Source organism: Vicugna pacos, chromosome 2, assembly GCF_048564905.1.
Source record: "Vicugna pacos chromosome 2, VicPac4, whole genome shotgun sequence".
NCBI lineage: Eukaryota > Metazoa > Chordata > Mammalia > Artiodactyla > Camelidae > Vicugna > Vicugna pacos.
Genome location: NC_132988.1, coordinates 96628786 through 96647598, shown reverse-complemented (window position 1 = coordinate 96647598; position 18813 = coordinate 96628786). Strand labels below are relative to the sequence as shown.

At 34.1% G+C, this 18813-nt stretch overlaps 1 long non-coding RNA gene across 2 annotated transcripts in view; it reads right to left on the bottom strand.

Annotated features, from left to right (window-relative positions):
* LOC140700426 (uncharacterized) overlaps positions 1-18526 on the bottom strand; it is a 231373-nt gene extending 212847 nt beyond the window's left edge. For both annotated transcript variants that reach the window (XR_012078824.1, XR_012078820.1), the window contains exon 1: positions 18446-18526. This is a non-coding gene — a long non-coding RNA (uncharacterized lncRNA). The remainder of the gene's footprint in view (positions 1-18445) is intronic.
* Positions 18527-18813: the final 287 nt, after the last annotated feature.

Genomic DNA, 18813 nt, shown 5'->3' with positions numbered 1-18813 from the left:
TTAATCATTTTGAACATCAAAGGTCTAAATGTACCAATAAAAAAACCGATTGTCAGAGTATGTCAAAAAACAAGACCTAATTATATGTGTCTACAAGAAACCAACTTTAAATACAATGACACATATAATTTTAAAGTAAATGGATGGAAAAAATATACAATGCTAATAATCAAGTGTTAGAAGCAGTTTTAGTAATTTCAGACAGAGCAGACTTCAAAGCAAGGAAAGCTATCAAGGATAAATAAAGATATTACATAATGATAAAGGAGTCAATTCTCTAGAAGACATAGTAATTCTTAATGTGCATGCATCTAACCACAGAGCATCAAACCATATGAAACAAAAACTAGTAGAACTGCAAAGAGAAACAGATGAATCCCAAGTCATAGTTGGAGACTTTCACACATCTCTTCCATAAATGAACAGTCACAGGCAGAAAATTGGTAAGAACATAGAGGAATTCATCAACACTATCAGTTAACTGTATATAATTGACATCTATGGACTACTTCATCCAACAATAGCGGAATTTATTCTACTCAAGCTCACATGAACATTCACCAAGATAAAACCCATTCTGGGCCATAAAACACACCATAAGAAATAACTCAAACAAACAAACAAAAAACTTACAATCTCTGTTCTTGGACTACAATGAAATTAAACCAGAAACTACTAATAAAACAATAACTGGAAAATCCCCAAATATATAAAGATTAAACAACATCTCTAAGTAACACAGTGACCAGAGAAAATTTCAAGAGAAATTTTAAAAGATTTTTAATTAAATGAAAACACAACTAATCAAAATTTGTGGGATGCAGTAAAAGCAGTACTTAGAGAAAAATTTATTGCATCAAATGCATATATTAAAGAAGATTTAAAATCAGTAGTCTAAGTTCCTACTTTATAAAAGTAGAAAAAGAAGAGAAAATTAAATCCAAAGTAAGCAAAAGAAAATAAATTGTAAGAATTAGGGAAGAAGTCTATGATGTTGAAAACAAAATTAATAGAGAAAATCAATAAAACCAAACCTGGTCCTTTGAAAAGATCAATAAATTTGAATGACCTCAGGCTAACAAAGAAGAAAGAGAAGGTACAAATTACTACATTATATAAATGAAAGAGGGGACATCACTACAAATCCTATGGACATTAAAAATATAAACAATAAGTGCTATGAACAATCTAGGTCAACAAAGTTGATATCTTAGATGAAATAGGCCATTCCTTGAAAGACACAACCTGGCAAAATTCAAGCAACAAGAAACAGACAAATTAAATAGGCCTATACTTATTAAAGAAATTGAATCAGTAATTAGTATATTTCTGAAACTTACTAAGTAACAGACCCCAATGGGTTCTTTGGTGAATTTATCCAAACATTTAAGGAAGAAATTTTTTTTTGATTCTTTACAGTATCTTTCAGAGGACAGAAGCAGAGAGAATACTTCCTAACTCAAGGGACCAGCATTACCCCTAAACCAAAGCAGACAAAACAGTACAAAAAAACTACAGACCAATATCTCTCATGAACATAGATGCAAAAATCCTCTATAAAATATTACCAAATCAAATCCAGTATTATATAAAAACAAATATATACCAAGACCAACCAAATATACACAAGCGACTTATTCCAGGTATGTAAGACTGGTTTAACATTTGAAAATCAATGAATTTAATCCACCACATCAACAGGCTAAAAATAAAAAATAAAAATCACACAAGCATATCAATAGATGCAGAAAAAAACATATGACAAAATCTAACATTTATTATAAACAAACTCTCAGTAAACTAGTTATGGTGGTTAAATACCTGAACTTGATAATGTACAAAAAACCTAGAGCTAAAATCATAATTAATGGTGAGAAACTCTAAGCTTTCTTACTAAGATCAGGAACAAACAAGTATATATCCTTTCACAACTCTTTTTTCACCATCCTAGGAAATTCTAGTTGATTAAATAAGCCCCCCCCCCCCAAAAAAAAGAATAAAAGGGATAAAGATTGAGAAGCAAGAAAACTGGTTTTGGTTTTGGATGACCTGATTGTCCATACAGAAAATCTGAGAGACTCAACAACAACAAAAACACATGACTCCTGGAACAAATAAGCAATTATAGCAAGGTTGCAGCATATGGGTTAATATGCAAGAGTCAATTACTTTTTTATATACCAGACATGAAAAAGTAAAATTTGAAATCAATGAAACAGCTTAAAAAATTAAAAACATAATACCATTTACATTAGCACCTCCAAAAATAAAACATTTAGATATAAATCTAACAAAATATGTACAAAATCCATGTGAGGGAAATAAAAAACCCTGTTGAACAAAATCAAAGAAGACTAAATAAATGGGGAGGTATATCATGTTCATAAATAGGAAGACTCAATATTGTCAAGAAATCAGTAATTCCCAACTTGATCTATAGATTCAATGAAATCCCAGTAAAAATCTGAGCAAGTTATTTGGTGCACTTTTGACAAACTGATTCTAAAGTTTGTATCAAGAGGCAGAAGATCCAGAATATCACCCTTGGTGTTAATGACTTATCAATATAGTTTCATTGATTCTAACAAATACACCACCCTGGTGGAGAATGTTGATAATGGGCAAAACCCTGTATGTGTCAGGGCAGGAAGTATATAGGAAGTCATCTTAATTCTGCTGTGAACCTAAGATTGCTCTAAAAATATAAAGCGTTTCTACAATTTCTTTTTCTTTCTCTAATTATAAATAAATTCTGTAGTAGTCAACATGCCAAGGTTTCTAGCACTAATTTCCCAATGTTTTACAGGTGTAACTCAAGGTATTAATTTTAACACATATATATCACATAGATTTCTCAGTAACTAAAAGAGATTAGCACAAGTGTCATTATGAATTATCTGCCAGCTGTAGTTAGAGGACATCTGAAAATGTCAACTCTTAGATCATATATTAATTTATTTGCTCACATTTTTTCTTTCCCTTAAGGTTCTGCTCAATACATTACTTCTGGGTAGAAATTAAAATCAATGAAAAGGAATCACTATATAAAATGACTATTCTCCCACAAATTAATCTAATAAATTAATGGAATTAAAAAAACTTTCAATGGGATATTTGGTGAATTTGACAAGCTAACCACATATTGGAAAATATCAACTAATATTTTACATATGAAAATATACAAGAATACCAAATGAATATGAAGAAGGACTTGTTATATGAGGTAACATAGCAAACTTTAAAGCTGTAAAAATTCAGGGAATATGCTACTAATGCAAGGAAGAGAACAGGACTGTAGGTAGAGTGAAGAGAGTACTTTCACTCTTCATACTTTCATGTGTCAGTATCCCTTTTTTTAATTACAACAGAATGTATTTGTATATTATTTATACAATTTAAAAAACTAAGAAGAACAGCACTATTTGCTAACATTTCAGAGAGCTTTGTGCTATTAATTGTTCCAGGTGTTTTCACAGGTCTTGTCTCACTGAATCCTTACAACCACCTTACTGTCCTTTTATTTCAGAAGAGAAAACTGATACCAGAAGAATTAACTTGCCTAAAGTTGCACAGCATAGAAGTGTCAGGGCTGGGATTTGAATGAGGCACCTTGGCTCCACATGCTATACTCTTAATCGCTATACAGTGCAGAGTTTCCAGAGCCAAGAGGGAAATGTATCCGGTATATAGCAGGAAGATAACTAAGCAAAGTTAATGAAAGATATATGAGTATGTCAAATTTGCACAAAACAAGGAGCTATATTTATACATATATATACACATATATATATTTCATTTACATTGCATAATGTGTAATATTATATATAAATATATATATATATATAATGTAAAGACAATTTCCCAAAAAATCTAAAGAAATTCAAATAATCTAAATATAGTTAACTGTAAAAAGTGTGTATTAATTTGCTACTGCTGCCTAACAAATTGTCAACAGATTTAGTGGCTTAGAATAACACCTATTTATTAGCTAATAGTTCTCTAGGTCAGTCTAGCATTGCATAACTGGGTTCTTGCTCAAGTTATGACAAGATAGGGCTTTTATGTTGCAGCACTGAAGTGTCAGTCTCAGGCTGTTTTCATCTGGAGGCTTGGAGGAAGATTTTGTTTGAAAGCTCATTCCGATTGTTGGCAGAAGTCATTTCCTCATAGTTGTGGAACTGAGGTTTCCATTTTCCTACCGTCAGCTGGAACATTCAGTTCCTAGGGGCTACCTGCCCTCATCTTGCCATGTGCCCCACTCTATTTCAAAGCCAGCAATGGAAAATTTCTCCTGCTCAATACCACTTAAGATTTAAACATATCTTATTTCCTCTTTGACCACTAAACCCAGACTTAAACGGCTGGTGCAATCATGCAGGATCATCCCAATATTCTCCCTATCTTAGGATCAGCTGATTTGGGATCTTAATTACATCTTCAAAATCCATTCACAGTAGGGTCTAGTGTGATGATTATATTAGTTTTATTAATTTTAAGCTTTGGTGCCCAGTTGTTCAGTCAAACACTAATCTAGATGTTGCTGTAAAGGTATTTTTAGATGTGATTAACATTTATAATCAGTAACAAAGTAAAGCAAATCATCCACATAACGTGAATGGGCTTCATTCAATCATTTCAAGGCTTTTAGAACAAAGACTGAAGTTTCCCAAAGAAGGAGAAATTCTGTGTTAGGATTGCAACACAGAAACCCTGCCTGAGCTTTTAGCCCATTGGCCTGTCCTAACAATACCACAACGTTATTTCTATACCTGAATTTCCAGCCTGCTGTCCTGCCCTATAGATTCCACACTGCTAGCCTCCTTAATTGTATGAGCTGGTATCTTAAAAGCTCTCAGTCTCATCCTTAACTCCTGACACTTACTGACTTTCAACATATCTGGTTTAATCATTCTACTCACTGATTTTCAATAGCAGGGCTCAGTATAAAATTGAAGATGTAAAGAGGATTTTTCTCTGACATAGGGTTGCTATATTTAGGAAATAAAAATACAGAACACACAGTTAAAACTGAAAATCAGATACAGAGTGGACAATGTTTTAGTAGAAGTATCTCCATGATACTTATACTAAATACTTAATACTTACACTAAAAAAAAATCCATTATCTATCTTAAAATCTAACTTAGTTGGTGCCTTCAATTTTATCAGGCAACACTACATTGGGAGCACTTTTCAATCTTCAAAGAATCTTCCCTTTTTTCTGTTTGCTTATTTAAGATTTGGAAAGAAATTGTTTAACTACTTAGTATGACACTTGTGTATTCAATGGTTACGGCATTCAGCATATAATTAAACCAGTTGGGTTTTAATTGTAAATATTTCCAGAGGCAATAATACAGAAGCTCATGGTGTTTTGAAGGCATCTTTAAAAACTGATACATATTTGTGTATGTGGAGTTTGCAGAAAGTTTGAAGGATTCTGTTAGGTATTCCGAGACTAAAAAAGAATGGCACATATTGCTAAATACACATTATTTAGCAAGTACTACAATTCAGTTGTGTAACAATGAGCTGTTCAAACAACAGTGCTACGTACTTCTCTTCTCTCCCATGTTCATTGGAGATGCTGCTGCTCTGCTCTCTTACTTCCTGTTAATGAAGATGGAGGCAGTGGGAGGAAGGCAAGTTCTCTTCACCTGGACTTAGGAAATTGAGACCACAGTCGTGGTTGTGGCATACCAGCTCTTACCCAGGAATCTTCCAGTTTGAAAGTTGATCCATTTTTTCAAATACATAAAACAGCACCAACTTCAAATAAAACAGAATCAACTTCAAATGGATTATTGTAAGGATTACTTGAGAAAATACATGTGAAAATATTTTATAAAAACTTCATTCCTGTAAATGTTACTGTGATGCAATAATGATTCATTTGCTCTCTGGCTGAACTATACCTTCAACTCACTGATTTAAAAAATGTTTCTCATGAAAATTAGCACTTGATATTTAATTTTAACTTTTGTCAAATAATATTTTTAGAAAAGGTTACTGACATTGCAAACATTCTATAGAAATTGAATTACCCCGTTACTAACCAAAAGGTTTATTTTAATAGAAACACTGTAGCTTAGGCAAAAAAAAGAATAAACAATTTTTATTGTCATGATCATTTGTATATGCATTGTGTATTTTGATTTTTTTTAATTTATAGTCATTTTCTTAGAGTGGTTAAAGATTTACAGAAAAATTGAGCAGAGCACTAAGTTCTGATATATTCCCTCTCCCTGTCCCAACAAAATCCTCTAATACTAGCCTTTCCCAGCGATGTGTACTTTTGTTATAAATGATGAAATAATACTAATACATTATTATTTAGCTAAAGTCTATAGTTTATATTAGAATCCACTTGTTTTATAGAGTTCTGTGGGTTTTAACAAATGCATAGTGTCATATATCCATAACTAAAGGATCATAGTGAATTTCATTGCCTTCAAATTTCCCCAAGCTTAACTTATTCTTTCCTACTTTCTCCTCCCAACCCCTGGCAACCACTTATCTTTTTACTGACTCCATAGTAGCCTTTTCTAGAATGTCATATAGTTGGAATGATATAGTATGCAGTCTTTTCAGACTGACTTCTTTCATTTAGCAATTTGCACTTAAGGTTCAATGTCTTTATGTGGCTTGAGATACTTCTTTTAATGTTGAATAATATTCCATCTTATGGATGTACCACAGTTTGTTTTTCCCACTCACTCGTGAGGGATATTTTTGCTGCTTCCACATGTTGGCTATTATGAATAAACTATAATACAAACATCTGTGTGCAGGTTCTAATGTGTACATAAGTTTTCAACTCATTTTGGTTAAGTGCCTGGGACTGCAATTGCTGGACCACATGACAAGGCTAAGTTTAGCTCTGTAAGAAAAACTATCTTCCAGAGTGTCTATGTATTTTTACGTTTCCACCAGAAATGAATGAGAGCTCTAGTTGCTCCACCAGCATTTGGTGTTCTTAGAGTTTGGGGTTTTACCTTAATAGGGATATAAGTGGTTTCATATTAGTGTTTTAATTTGCAATTCCTAATGAAATAGAATTTTGAGTATCTTTTCATACACTTATTTGCTATCTCTGTATCATCTTTGGTGAGGTGTCTGTTTAGATCTTTTCCCCGCTTCTTAGTTCCATTGTCTGTTATCTTTTAGTTGAGTTTTAGGAGTTCTTTGCATATTCTGGATACAAGTCCTTTATTAGATATGTGTTTTGTAAATATTTTGTCCAGCCTGTGGCTTATTATTTCATCCTGTGAACACTGTCTTTTTCAGAGCAGATTTACTTTATCATGTTGATTAATCTGGTTCTTCTACATTTCCATATAAACTTTAGAATCAGTTTTTAGATATTTACAAAGTAACTTGTTGGGATTTTGTTTGTGATTGCGTTTAATCTACAGATCAAATTATAAATAGCTAATATCTTAATAATATTGAGTCCTTTTATCCATGAATAGTCAAAAATCATTCCATCATTCTGGTCTTCTCTAATTTCTTTCATCAGATTTGTAGTTTTTCACTATGTAAGACTGTATGTATATTTTGTTAGATTTATATGTATTTCTCTTTTTTGATGCTAATGTGAGTGGTTTTGTTTCACTTTAAAATTTGAATTATTCTTTGTTGGTATGCAGAAAAGCAACTTACCTTTGTATATTAGAATCCTATCTGGAAACCTTGCTATAACTGCTTACTATTCTATGTAAAAAGTATGTTATCTTTGAACAAAAATAGTTTTATCTTTCCTAATTTTTATACAAAAACTGAGACATCTTGTAATCTGTGGATTACAAGATCAGGAGCACCTGAATCAGACTGGTCCAGCTGAATGTACGAATTCCCTCATTTAGGGGTATCTAAAATGTGAAGCATTGTAGTGACTGGTAGTGTTAGACTGGTAAATAAGAAATGGTAGTGAAAAATCTCAAGGAGTTTCCAATCAAGTGTGAGAGACAGGAAAGTGAACCAAAATTCCTATAGTGCTATCCTGAGAGCCAACCAAGTTTCAAGAGGTTAAGTTTAAACTGAGACTTGAGGCATGTTTATGAGTTACATTATATGAAATGAGAAAGAAATAGCATGCAAAATTCTACAGCATATCCCCTTTTAGTTATAACATATCTTAAAGGATGACTGTAGTAAAAGAAATAAACAGGGAAGTGAAAGGAAGTGAGTGATGGTACTGAAGGTGGAGGTAAGGAGCAGATACTGAGCAGACTTATCTCTGTAGTTTACAAGTTAGAAATTCAATTTGAACACTAGAGAAAGCCAGTGAGGATTCAATAATGAAGCTCCATGGTCATATGTGCAATCAGAAAATACCAAAGAAAATCTAGAAGTTGGATTTGGATTATTCTTAATAGATGAAGAGAGAAACTCAGATGTTCTTATGACTTCAACAGAATCAATGGTGGAACTGATGCAGTCTCTACCTTGGTAAAAGGCACTGGAAAGGATTTTTAAAAATTGTAATAAATCATCAAAGATTTTATAATCCTGACAAAGTTAATAAATTAATATCAACAGTGACTTTACAAATACAGAAACTAAATATATAGGAAATAAGATAATCCAAAATTGGCCAGAAATACTACAGTGTTTTGGAACATAATAGGAAAAAAATAAAATGCATAAATCTGAGATAAGAAGGGCCTGGGAAATAAGATTGTTTAAAACTAAAAACTAAATGTTTAAGATATTGGCCCAAAGAGTCCTATGTTTATTTGTTTACTTACCCATTCCCTCATATTTTATTCAATGGACATTTTTCCCCAAACCACTGTGAATTAAATGCATCGCTGGATGCTGAATATAAAGATTCATAAGAACGTATTTTCAAATCAAGGTTCAGAGACGAAGCTACAAATCAATAACCAGAAACATAGTAATGCACAAAATGATACTCATATAAACAGGACAAATAAGGCAACAACAAAGGGGAAAAAAAGGTGGAAGATTTGGTAAGTTTTTTAAAAGATAATTGTTGTCTAGAGAGCCATCAAGGGTAACTGTTTCTTGGAAACAGCATAATGATATGAAGCAACAGAAAATCAAGTAGAAGAGATACCTTTTTCTTTTTTTTTAACAGCATTTTCAGCAGTTATTTTTGCTAACACCTAGGTTAGGGCAAAAGTTTATCAGATTTTGTAGAAAACTTTTGGAAATAAGCAAGTCAGCTCTTTGAAAATACTCATACCCTTTTTTTCAATACCAAATTATTTGATCAGATCCAAACTAAGGATCCAGATTTCCAAGTAGTTACTGTTAAACCTGATTGCCTCTCCCAGCCATTCCCTCCCCCAACAAAGTACTTCCAGAGACTTAAAAAAAAAAAAAGCATATGTAAAGTTAAAGGCAATGTTGAAGAAGTGACAGTTCTTTTGCTTCATTTATACTCAGAATAGCTTACTGGCCTGGCTAGTTGCACTTGGTCCATAAAGTAAATGTAAACTTGAGAAGTAGAGACACACCCCCATGGATGCATGAGCCTGATTTGGGGAAAGTTCAAGTATTGCTTGGTCACCTAACACTGTATCAGTGGGACAGATTAGACAAATAAGGATCATTCTCGTATTAAACAGTGTGAACAAAAGACAGTCTTCATTATCTCTGAGATTCCAGATAAACTGCCATGACACCTTTTTTCAAATAAAAAATTATCTTGGAAATAGGGTATAATAGAAAATTAGCATATTTTCAAAAACAGATTTTCTTTATGGCTTTATTTTCACAACTGTTCTAAATGACTAACCAGGATTTCTTCTATGCTACACATTTTACGAAGTATCAGGTAAAGGCACTAAAACATCTCTTGAATTAAGGAAAAGAAGATACACATTACTGCATAAATACAAGTACATCTTTTTATAAACTTACAATTTGCATTTCATGTGTGTTAATATTAAGTTTTGTTTCCTACATGGCATAAGTGCAAAACATAACACTTTCTTTTTAAAAAGTTTTTATAATTATTATTATTGTGGGGAAGTGCTTCAAATACTTCAAAATAAATTTCAGGGATATACAATTAACATACTTGACAGTAAAACTTTCAGTCACTTTACATTATTGTTATTTTTTATATGTAAACCTTTTGTTCTGACATAAAATCTAAGTGTGTTATCATCAGTTCATCAATTTTTTATCATTGCTACAGGACTTCCCCAAAATAGACTTCAAAGCCATTTTGTTCTGTTTCAGAAATATCAAAAGAAATCCCTATTTTATTTGACTGTATCAAACTGATTAACTGTCATTTTAACATTAGAGAAATAATATTGACTATCTGTGAACTTAACATATGGATACAACTTAATGAATACTTTTTTTAAGTTTTGAAGTTTCATTAAAGGCTTGAAAGTTTGTTTTTTTGTCGAATGGATAATGTCATTATCAATGAATATCAATTTATTATACAATAAAATCATATAATTGTGCCTACCACTTTATATGAATATAATAAGTGATAATTAATTTAAATAAATTATTCACATGAGAATAATGACTTTGCTTTGAGTTTGTTTCTGAATTTATTTATGGAAATCTTAAATCTCTGAAAAAAGTTTTAATATAGAAAGATTTAACAGCTCTTGTTAACCAAAGTCATTTTAAAAGCATCTGGGAAGAGGAACTAAATTTTTTTCTTCCCTATAAAAGTCACCAAATGGATTTGTGAATAAAAGCATGAAATTTTATTATGAAGTGATATTTGATCCTAAACCTCATTAGGATGAAACAGAATTTACACTTGAAAAGTTACTTTGGTATTTAGGGCAAAACTGTTAAATTTGAACAATGTTAACTTTTCTACATGAATAGAAAGTAGTCTATTTAACAGTATTTAACTTTTTAAAAAGCCTGCATGTTAATTTAAAGTACAACATTGTCCAAGAAGTTATATCACAGAATACTTGTTTTTATTTACACAGCTCTACAGATTGTGATGTATTTATATCTCAACCTTTCATATCAGTGTTTAGAGATCAGCTAAACTACTTTGCTACTTTGTAAGAATTTTAAAATTTTTTTACTACTCAAGTCTTTAGGGTAATCTCTTATCTTTGTCCATCAGTCTTAATAAAAACTGCAAGGAGTTCTTTCAAAGGAGTTGTATCCACATGTCTCTATCAAAGGATAATTCAATCCTTTGATTCCTTTGGTTGTAGTAACTATCCACTTAAGCTACCACCTTATATACACATCGACAACCACATTCATCTAAAGAATAGTTATAATATATGTTGGTAAAATACTCACATACAGAAGAGCATGTTTTAAACATAAAGAGTACCTCACTTTCAGCTATAACCAGATGAAATCCAGTTTATAAAGATATGTAATCTATAGTCCTTCTTGCTCTGGACAGTACTCCTCATAATTATAAATGTATAAATAATTTAGTTTAAAATAAAATATAAAGAAATGGTTATAGTGAGTTTTGACAGTTGTTTATTATCATTTGTCAAATGTAACAGGAGACTTTTACATATCCACTGATATGTCAAATTAACAAGTTTAACCCCTGGAAAAGAAATATTAGCATGCAATTCATAATGTCAGTGATGTTATAGAGTTTAAAAAGTTTCTTAACCTTTATAGGCTCTAGTGAGATAACATGGAGTGTTCCATACCAAAAACCATTATCCACAGTTCATGCATTGACACCACAGCTAACAGCACTGAGACTAAGCTGTTGCTAGGCAGTTGCTGAAAGTTAAGGGCTATTTTTCTTTTTCTCAAAATGAAGAGTAAATAAATTAATATTCCTAAATATTTTTAATAGTGCCTATCACATGGCAGGTGTTACAGACATTATTATTTTTAGTAAAATAGAAATTAGTTCACTGCACTAATCTTTCACTTGTTACCATTTTCACATCTCCCTATTTGCTTTGAGAACATAAATGTAAATACAAAAATGTGTTCAAAAGTGTCTACAGAACTTATTTTAATGTTAAAGTATCCAGAAGACATGGACCATAGTAATACACAGATAGTAAATTGCCATTTACTGATCTCACGCATCTACATTCTAAATGTTGTGAGCAGGATGAGACTGAGACAGGTTAATGAACAAACAAGTTATCAAAAATGATACTGAATGAGTATGATTTGAGTGTTTTATTTTGTCTATGGTGATCAAGACAAATATCTGATTAGTTGACATTCTAATGGGTACATTTATAAAAAGAAAAGAAACTGAAGGTGATCAATATAAGTATCTGGGAAGAGATCTGCCCAGGCTTAAAAAAAGAAACAGTAAACATAAATGCACTGTGTTGGGAGAATTCTTCATGTGTTTGAACACAGCAAATAATCAGGTGTGGCTGAGAGAGAATAGAGAGAAGAAAGAGAAAAGTCAGAGGGAAAGATGGCACATAAGTATCAGCAAAGGTGGAGGCAGTTTATTAAATTGAATATATAATTTAATGTTTCACTCTTGGCAATATCCTCTCTCTAAACTATTAATTTGTCAAGGAAAAACCAGATTGATTTCCCTATGCTAAAATTAATTTTCAGAGATGTTATGTCCCCTACTACATTGTGAAACTGCATGGTGAAATATTAAATTCCAGAATTCTTTTTATGTCAAGTTTTAGAAAAATGAATTAACCATTGTTCAGTTCAGCTTTCTCAATTATTTCTCAGTGCTTTATATTAATAATAATATAAATTATTGCTGAGGGAGGGAAACATGTCTACAAATGAGAATTATTTAACTGGACTGTTTTTTGGAGCTTGAAACTAAAATGATATTTTTGATGTATCAGAATTCTGTGACCACCTCTGGAGCAGTTATGATACAAATTAAAACATAATTCAAACGTCCTATCAATGTTTAGAGGTAACTATAATTTTGATCAGCTGAGTTCTGCTTTCTACTTAAATAACATTAAATATCACTCCCAGACTTCATAAGTAATTTCTGTACTGAATATTGTAATACAAAAAAAGAATAGTAATTGACATTTTGATGAAGGCAAAAGTTCTCAGATGTTTCCAAATAACAGCGTAACAAATAAATTTTTTTATCGTACAGTTTCCAAAGTAAACTTTAATTAAATTGCATTTTTAACTTACGAACTTCAATAAAATCAAATAATTTTATATTTCTAAATCTGATAACATATTAAACCGGCCTATTTCACTTATTAATACAGGTCCGTAAAGTTATATGTGTATGTCTTACATCAAAAAAAAAAAAAAAAACACTGAAACCATGGGAGGTTGTTGTCCACAGTTATTTGGCAGCTACACCTGACTTAAATCCATGGGAGCCTATCAGTTTATCTCATAGTCCCACCAGTCAATCGCATATAACTCTGCTGTTTGGTAATACTGCATCGTGTGTGCATGTGTGCAGGAGGCCAAGACCCTAGGTTTCAACGCTGTGTGAAAATGTCAAATGAACAAAAGAGCACAGCAAAAGAAGAAAAAAAGAAGCATCTCTTTTTAACAGTAGAGCAGAAAAATAAATTATTACAGAAGCTTGAATGTGTCATTGAATTGAGGCAATCTTCTGAAAATACGAGGTCAGAAACTACTATGATATTTAATTTAAAAAGCATACGCGTAAGTTATTGCTATTTTATTAGAGACAGTAATGATCTGGAAATAATTAAAAACAGAAGACCAGTCCAAAGCTAGAAAAGTGAAAATTGTGACAATGTCGTAACTGAAAAGATTTCACAAATGGAGAAGAATTTGACAACCAAGACCAGTTGTGACAAATAAAAAAGTGAATATATATCTAAGACTACCAGTCATTTTGGATACGAAACAAGCTCATACGTAGCATGAAAACCTACCATTTAAGTGAGTGTGACTATGCAAAAGGTGGGCTGCAGGAATGTAATGGAAAACATGATGTTTTTTTCTCATCATGAAGTAGCCAAAAATTACCCTGAATACTGCTGCAATGAGAAAATTATGAAATTTAAATGCTAATGAAACAGCCTCCTACTCATGCTGTATTCCCGTAAAATGAATGAAATCCAACAAGTGTTAACATGGCTGAGGAGAAAGCTTCATTAGCTGTAAATGTGCTAAGATCAGGTTGACTGTCCCTGGCCACAGGCCCCAAAAGATAAAAATAGCAATAATTGAAAAAAAAATTCAGCACTTGAAACATTCTGACAACTTTTGTGTATAGCAGATAGGGCAGAAAGCATGAGAAACCAGAGAAAAACTTTTAGCCAGATCAATAACCATTTTGTACCAAAATCACAAGCTCGCCAGAGGCTAGCCAGACTGAACATTCTGTAAAAAAACATCTTTTCAAATTTATTCTTCCCCAGACATGGTATTTGTGAAACAGCTGTATGGCCAAGGAAATTTATGTCCCAGGGGGAACCACTGCACACATGCTCATGGAGCCGGTGCTTACTGCATTTAGCAGAGAGTTCGAATTTGATCTTGGGAATGTCACTTACACAGCTGGAAATAAGATTTTGGTTTACAATGATGTTTGAGTGAGTTTTCCCAAATTCTGATCTTTCAATATGGACACTCTAAGTCTAAAAAACAGTATTTCTCAAACTTGTTTGCAGCCAGGATTCTAGCTGTGTAGAAGAAGGAACATACACATGAGACTGAAAAGCAGAAAATTTAAAATGTTTGCAATAAATTGATTTATCTCTCTAGCATGGTTGGAGATGTTCAGTTTTATCTGGGACAAATCAGGCAGACATTATAGTGCCCGGTCCCTATTTATTCATTTATCCCCTATTTCACAAGCATTTAGCTAATGCTTAGTAATTCCAGATGTTTTTAGAAGACAGGCACCGTTACCATTCTCATTTTATAGGTGGAGGGAACTGAAGTACAGCTGACTTCCTAACAAAGCCAAGGTCACAGGGTTAATGAAAGGTGAAGGCTACCTGTGACTTTAGCTAGGGCAGCTCCAGAGTCCATGCTCTAAACCACCAGGCTATGCTACCTCTTCATTATCTTTCCTAGCCTCCCTAGAATCTCAGAGAATGAGTGAAGTGGTGGCGCATCAGTGGAATTTCCAGAAGAATTTTTAGAAGAGCATTATAGTGTGTATAGTTGTTATTATGCATATAATTATATATATTATATACATGTATATAGCTAGAAACTATATATATAATATCTTAGCTATGCAGTATTTAAACATTGGCTATCTAGGAGATTCTAAAAACTATTTAATATGACCCTTTATTCATAAATGAGCATGCAAGCATATCATTGCCTGAAACTTTGGAATCATAAGCAATACAGTAACTGGTTACAAAGGTGCTTGCAGAAAAGGCATTCTCAAGGAAATTTAGGATTAGTGATTTCACAAGGTTGAGACTGTCAGTGAACAGAGGAGCCAATTAACACAAAAAAGATAAGACACTAATAATCCATGGCAAGCAGTAGCAAAATATTTACTTTAATTATTACCTATGGTTGCCTGAATTGAATTGCCTATTGAGAGCTAAGCTTTAATACATGTATTATGATTGATGATCATGACAATGTTTACACAGGGCAGAGGGCTGAGAAAGGGAGGGAGGGCTGGCAGTTTCTGACTATGCTGCAAAGACAGTAACCAGCTCAAGATTTAAATTCTCATCTCAAAGGCTAGTGAGGACACGGGGATTTTCTTTTCCAATAAAGCAAAATCACTTATCTTTTTATCAGCAAGTTTCATACAGGTATAAATTTAAAAAAAAAGTCTATCCCTTCAGTTTGGTGAATTATGGCATTGGATTAGATTCTCAGGGCTGTCTTAACAAAGTTCCAAAACACAGGTACAAATGAAGATTACTGCGTCCCAGTTCTGGGGGCCAGCAGCCCAAAATCAAGGTATCGGCAGAGTCATGTTCTCTCACACAGCTCTAGAGCAGAATCCTCCCTTGCCTTTTGTAATTTGTTACTTGACATCAATCCTTGGTGTTCCTTGGCTTATAGACACATCACTCCAGTCACATGACTGACCTCCCCGTGTGTCTTCACAATGCCATCACTCGGGGCATGCCTGTCTCTGCATCCAAATTTCCCTCTTTTTTATTAGGACATCAGTCAAATTAAATTAGGACCCACCCTAATGAGCTCATTTTAACCTCATTCCCTCTGTAAAGTACCTATTTCCAAATAAGGTCATATTCCGAAGTAATGGGAGTTAGGGCTTCAATATCTATTTCTGAGGTAGGCAATTCAATCCACAATAAGTGTAGAATGAATATACATACAGCCTTCTGAAATACATTAAAATTAGGACATTTATAAAGAGAGAGTGGGATAGTGACATTGGAGAGAGAATATCTGATAGGATTCCAGGGACATGGATAGGATTCCCAAAGCTCACCAAAAACCTCTGCCAAAATAAGAGAAGGCTGCTTTTGCCTTTTTTTAAACAAATATAATGACTGTACATGAGGAAATGATGTTGATGAAAATGCAAATTCCTCTCATATTCCTTTCTTAGTTTCATTTATTGCCACAAGATCTATAATAAATATCATATTCAAGATGTTCCAAAGGAGAAACTGCAAAGCCAAAACTCGTATAAAATGGCTTAGACACCAACTCAATGGCAAGATTTGGCTCATATATTCAAGACAGAAATCTAGGAGTTAAGAGATCTGGTGATAGCTAGATGGAGAAGAAAATAATATAATAGTGTATTAGGCCCAATTTATGTAAGTGGAACACCTACCAGAAATACCTGAATCAATCTCATAGCTTGAGAAACTAGGAGTGATTTTAACTGCTGGATCATTTGCTGGATTAATCTGGAAATTATTAGTGGTTTGCTTTATATGAAGTTGAAATTCCATGATAAGATATACAGCAAGATATCCAAACACTCAGAGAACTGAAATGTTGGAGTCGGTAGATTGTATGTGATGTAATATTCACCCCCTCAGAATCCAGAGAACATTCTGTCTTCCAAAGCACTGAGAAATATATTGATGAGTAGAATTTCAACCCTGCAATTCCTCAAAGCTGTTCTATTTGCTATACAGGAAGTGCTACCACTGAAGTAGATTCCCTATTTGGATTTGATTGATGGATTCCTAGAGTGGCAGAAACAAAGCAGTAACACAAAATTGCTAAAGCAATGCTGTCTTGGTTACTCCAACAGCCAACTACATGCATCTGTAATCAGAATGTCAACCTGTCAATCTTTGCTGCTGGCCAACTGATGGCATTATGCCTAGGACTCACTGAGTCTCACTAAGATCGTCTTTGATTTACTTAACTGGAGTTGTGGAAGAGGGGGAGGAGGAAGCCCTCTAATTCTGGAGATTAACTTGAATCTCCTTAAATGGCACTGACCTAATTTTCAGCCCTTAGTCAATTCACAGATGCAGAATTCCTTGGAAGAAGCTGCTGGGTTTTATTTTGGAAGGACCCTGAGAGAACTCCAGAAGTACATCTTACTTGCAGTCCTCACCAATGAGACTTGCAGTCATTTATTAGAGAAAATGTTCTCTGGGTAAGCACATTTTGGAGGCTTTTTGGAAATGTTCTCTGAGCTAACACGAATCCCCAGAAACAGAATTTTACGACTGTCCACCAGCAAGAGGGGGCTTATATGGCTCAGTTGATAAATGATCCATAAAGAGCTCAGTAGGACTGAGAACCTATCCTATAGTACTTTTCTCACTTTCAAATCTATAATTTTTAGGTTTATTTTATTATGAAATAATTACGGTTTGACAGGAATATGCAAAGATAGTTCAGAGGGGCCCATCGTACTCTTCACCCAGTCCTCCCAGAGGTGACATATTACATAAGCATTAATAGGAATTTGATGTTGGCACAATATGTGTATAGTTTCACAACATTCATTACATACAATTAAGAGCATCCAAGATACGAAACTATTTGATCCAAACAAACAAATCTCCCTTACAATACCTCTGTAGTCATAGTCACACCCACCTGCCTACCCTCTCCGCCACCTCTAATCCTTGGCACACATTAATGTGTCTTCCACCTCTATCATCTGTAATTTTGTCATTTTGAGAATATTGTCGAAATTGAATTGAAATTATTGGTCCATAAACAGGGCCGGTATATTCTGTTGAAATAGCCGAGTAGAAAACAACTTATATAGAGAGGCTTCCACTAAAAGCTCTAGAAAGGCAGTCCCCTCTCCAGCCATTTTGGAGAGTGGACTTGAAAGAAGAAACAAGAAGGGGCTTCCCCTTCCCTTTTCTTTTTCACATGTTTTCTTAAAATTGTATTTTGTTGAAACATTATTTTGTAACTTTTTAACAGAATATTTAAACGTATCCAGGCTGGGGTTTGATCATTCAGGTCGTAGTGGCCCCAGCTGCTTCGCCACCCCGCAGCCCCCTGAATGTGCGCTGCTCCTTCTCGCTTCCCGTTTCCCCTCAGAAACGCCACCTGTTTTCCACCTGCCCAAACCTCCTCTGCTTCAGATCTCAGCACACAAGCGCACACAAACCTCATCTCCTCTCACGGCTCTCCGGTTTTCTCTGCTTTCTCAGCTCTCACGGGCCCCTTTCCGCGCCGAGGGCTGACTGCCTCGTCAATCGCAGGGTTACCGTGAACCTGCGTGGTGCGTGTCGTGCGCGGTGCACGTCGTGCGTGGTGTGCGTCGTGCGTGGTGTGCGTAGTGGTGCGTGTCATGCGCGTGGTGCGTGTATGCACGTCGTGCACGTGGTGTGCGCGTGCTGCGTGTAGTGGAAGTGCGCGGGAAAGGGCAGCGGGGTTTGTCGGGTCAGGTCGGCTGAGGAAACGTCTCAGTGCAGCCAGTTCACCCCTTTAGGCCCGTGCCCCAGGCGACTCAGCTGTCGTGCCGTTAGATCTGTG